Source organism: Macrobrachium nipponense, chromosome 17 (assembly GCF_015104395.2).
Source record: "Macrobrachium nipponense isolate FS-2020 chromosome 17, ASM1510439v2, whole genome shotgun sequence".
Classification (NCBI taxonomy): Eukaryota; Metazoa; Arthropoda; class Malacostraca; order Decapoda; family Palaemonidae; genus Macrobrachium; species Macrobrachium nipponense.
Genome location: NC_087210.1, coordinates 75714117 through 75719116, shown reverse-complemented (window position 1 = coordinate 75719116; position 5000 = coordinate 75714117).

Genomic DNA, 5000 nt, shown 5'->3' with positions numbered 1-5000 from the left:
TGACAAAGTAACAAGTTTAAGCTCGATTCGCAGACGTTGACGATTTTTTGACAACCGGAAAGAGTGTACCTGATAAAATCATTTCTTAAAGGCAAGAGAGAGAGAGAGAGAGAGAGAGAGAGAGAGAGAGAGAGAGAGAGATTATATCCTTCCATTGTCTACAAAGTCTTTCGACTGCTTGTCTGCTAAGTAAAGGACAAGAGGTCGGAAGGCCTTGCAGGATTCCATCGATTCTTTTTCCTTCGTGGAATTTGTCTTTATTTATATATACTCGTCACGTACCATATCTTTCGTGATTCAGTATAATGTATATATATATATATATATATATATATATATATATATATATATATATATATATATATATATATATATATGTGTGTGTGTGTGTGTGTGTGTGTGTGTGTGTGTGTGTGTGTGTGTGTGTGTGTGTGTTTGAGTTATTTATTTAATATATTTCATCACGTTTCAGCTGTATATATATAGATATTATATATATATATATATATATATATATATATATATATATATATATACATATAAAACGCATTCCGTCTCGCTACAGCGACCACGTAAAACATTAAAATTAGCTCGACAAAAACAACGAATCGGTCATGCGCCAACGCTCATTATTCATCTTTTTATTCAACTCCAAATAAAAAGAAAAAAAAAAAAAAACTCGTCCTAGGACTTGCACCGGAACTCCACGAGTCATGGAAAGATCTGGAAGGAAAGAATGACTCGTTTCCAAAGAATGCAATAAACGAGTTTGTTCCAGTGGTTAAGGTGCGAAGAGACGCCATTTTGAACAACAGGACAACATTCTCATGACGACAACACATCAACAAAAGCAACAATAGCAACAGCAATAACAACTCCGTTTGAGATGCAGAGGTGGCGTTCACGAATGCATTCGTTGGTGTTATATTTTACTGGTTATATATATAGTTATTATATATATATATATATATATATATATATATATATATATATATATGTGTGTGTGTGTGTGTGTGTGTGTATTGAATTCACTACACAATTATTATAGGTAAAATCCTCTGGCTTCCCAGTCATAATTCCCTTTGAGTCAGATATTTCTAAGTTAAGGTAAATTTGATATTGTACGATATAGGTGTCTTAACATTATGAACATATATAATATATATATATATATATAGATTATATATATATATATATATATATATATATATATATATATTAATATATTAAGGAGAGAGAGAGAGAGAGAGAGAGAGAGAGAGAGACTCCCACCTTCCTCGACGTCGAAATTTAATGAATGGGAGAGATGCTGGGAAATTTATATCTATCCCTTTGTTTGTTGGGGAAGACAAACAAACAGTGTGGAGTGGTGGGCCTTCAGATGCTCTTATTTTTTGGTATCTGATCTAGCAGGAAAAAAAAATAAATGGGGGAGCTGGGGAAAGGGAAGATGAGAAGGCAGGACAAAGGAGAGACAAAGAAAACTGGCAAAAGACACTAAAATACAACTTGCATCGAGAGAGGGTTCTTTAAAAACCTGTTTTAAATGGCAAAAAAAAAAGTCAGTACCAGTTCTAGTTAGGTTTAAAGGGAAGGAAAAAATATCGAGTGATACTGTTGGAATTAGGAGACGAATCCAGTATTGCGTAACTTATTAGAGATAAAAACAAAGCTTTATTATCAGAAAAAAAACTTTTGAGAGATACTACTGTTGGAAATAGGAAATGAATTTAGTATTATAGAACTTATTTGAAATAAAAAAAAAATCATTAATATTATACTTTTTTATCAAGTTCTCGTTAAATTTAAAGGAAAGAAAAACTAGTTTTCTGTTCGGTGGTGGCCTCAGCCACGAACCGTAAAACTTTTAGCCGCGGCCCATGAAACTCAGCCACGGTCCGGTGGAGGCCTGTGTTGTTGGTACCTATTACGCTGCCAGAAGTATGAGTATGGCTATCTTAAACCTTAAATAAGATAAAAACTGCTAATACATGAATGCTGCAAATTGGTATTTTGATGATTGGAGGGTGGATAGTCAAAATACCAATTTGCAGCCCTCTAGCCACAGTAGTTTTTGAGATCTGAGGGCGGACGGACAGACAAAGCCGGCACAACAGTTTTCTTTTACAGAAAATTAAAAATTCGAGAGATGCTGCTCGAATTTGGAGGTGAATCCAGTACTGCAGAAGATGAAAGGGAAAAAAACAAAACATCACTAATATAACACTTTTCTCTCAGAGTTCTCGTTAAATTTAAAGAAAAGAAAAGAAAAAAAATTCGAGAGACACTGTTAGAATTAGGAAGTAAATCCAGAATTACAGGAGATGAAAGAGAGAAAAACAAAACTAATAAGGAAAGGAAAAATGCCCTAAGTAAACTTGGTAGTATAAAGCCATAAAATAGATAATAAGAATCCACTAATGTCACACTTTTTTTTTCTTTTATTGAAGATAGCAATTCAGTTTTGTCCGTGTGGCCAATGTTATGCACAACATGAATGAAAATAATAAACTCCAGTGGCATATTGAACGTCATAAAACCCAAAACGTGACACGCAGCCAAATTCTTGATTGAATACAATGAACTATATTAAGGAGACAACCCATTTTTTCTAACTATATTTGAAAACAGGATGATACTGAATGAGAAAATCAACTTTCCTAATCGGAATCTTTCCATAATGAGCCCATAAAATTCCTAAAGGAAAATTGATATGTTGAGAGAGAGAGAGAGAGAGAGAGAGAGAGAGAGAGAGCAAATTGGTACCTTTCAACTGAGGGTTTCAAACAACTGGTCAAACATGGGCTACACGTAAGGATCGAAATACAGTGTTATGAGGACCCCTAACCCTTCTGCCCCCCCCCCCCGCCCCTCATCGCCTTTCCAACCAACCCCCACCCCACATAGCCCTACCTTAGTCCTTGGGAAATTCTTTGAACTTTTATGCTACAGTTGGGTAAGGTTGCAAGGAATTATATACTACCCCCAAAAAAACTACTGCAGTAAGGTTGTGATTAATGAATAATAAATAATTATTGTTTTTCTGTTAAGTCAAAGTATATAACATAACAAAGTAATATGCATGCTATCGTTAACATAATAAATGAATCAGTCAATAAAACTGAAGAAATATTCTTGAATTTCAGTGCAAACTTTCAACATTATAAGTAAAATCTGTTAACCAAAGTCAGTACTTTGAATAACATCTAATCGGGTAGAAGGGCATAGACCGCATACCCAATTTTTCTTCTTAATATAATTAAAATAAAATTTTCAAGTAATACCTATAAATGCAATGACATTTATAGAAGAAAAGGTCCAGTTTTGGGAAAAACGAATCCCACCCCAAAACAAAACAAAAATTTTAGGTACCGGCGTGTTATACCACTAAAAAAAACTATCGTAGCAGCGAAAGTAGTTTTCCAACGATGTTCTAATTTATCAGGGAACTATCTGCAACATTGCTTCCAAATTAGGATTTATAACGACATTATAGAATGGGAAAAAATTTGTCATAACTCATTGGTCATAAAACCATCTGACGTCGTAAATCGAATGGGTTATCTGATTTTCTCGATGGCGTCGTAAATAGATAATCCACGCAAGGATCAAAGAATTCGGAATTTATAAGAAACTAAGGTTAAGAGATCAGTCCTAAGATCCTACGGTATAACTCGAGGTTAAATATCACGATGGCAATTCATTATGTAGCTGAGATATATACATGAATTTGTCCTTTGAATATCACTCCAAGAGGGATGTAAAGACGTATGGATAATTCGTGACCATGAAATCCTCGAGGACAATATAATCCTTCTAGGCAGAGGAATGTCTGAGTGCTTATAATACTTCCAAGAAGAACAAGGCTAAGATGTATATAACGCTTCCAGGCAGAGCTAGGTTGGAGTACACGTAATCCGTTCGGGTATAGCAAGGTTCCGGTACATAAAATCCTTTCAGGCAGAGCAAGGTTCTAGGCCACATAATCCTTCCAGGCAAAGTAAGGATCCACTTCGTATATATTAAATCTTCCAGGCAGAGCAAAGTTCGAGTACATACTATTATAATCCTTCTAGGCAGGGCAAGGGTCGAGTACATTTAATCCTTCCAGACAAAGCAAGGTCTGAAACCATTTAATCCTTCCAGGTCGAGCAATGCTCCGGAGCACATAATCCTTCCAGGTAGAGCAAATTTCGAACACATATAATCTTTCCAAGCAGGACAAAGGGCGAGTACCTATCTATATTCCTTTCAGAAAAAGCAAAGTTCCAAAATACTTAATCTTCCCAGACAGAGCAAAATTCCAGTACATAAAATCCTTCCATGGAGGGGAAAGGTCGAGTACACATATTCCTCCCAGGCAGAGCAAAGTTCGAGTTCATAAAATCTTTCCAGGCAGGGCGAAAGTAGAGTACACATATTCCTTCAGGAAAAAGCAATAAAGTTCCAAAATACTTAATCTTCCCAGACAGAGCAAAATTCCAGTACATAAAATACTTCCATGAAGGGGAAAGGTCGAGTACACATTCCTTCAAGGCAGAGCAAAGTTAGAGTTCATAAAAAACCTTTCCAGGCCGGGGCGAAAGTTCTAGTACCCATAAAAATTCCTTCCAGGAAGGGCAAAGTTCGAGTACACATATTCCTCCCAGGCAGAGCAAAGTTCGAGTTCATAAAATCTTTCCAGGCAGGGCAAAGGTAAAGTACACATATTCCTTCCAGGCAGATCGAAGTTCGAGTACATAAAAACCTTCCAGGCAGAGCAAAGTACGAGTTCATAAAATCCTTCCAGGCAGAGCAACGTTCGAGTACGTAAAATCCTTCCAGGCAGGGCAAAGGTAGAGTACACATATTCCTTCCAGGGAGAGCAAAATTCGAGTTCATAAAATCCTTCCAGGCAGGGCAAAGGTAGAGTACACATATTCCTTCCAGGCAGGGCAGGGCAGGAGTCAAGATCAGATTATTTCAGACCAAGCAATGTCCAAGGACATGTAATTATTCCA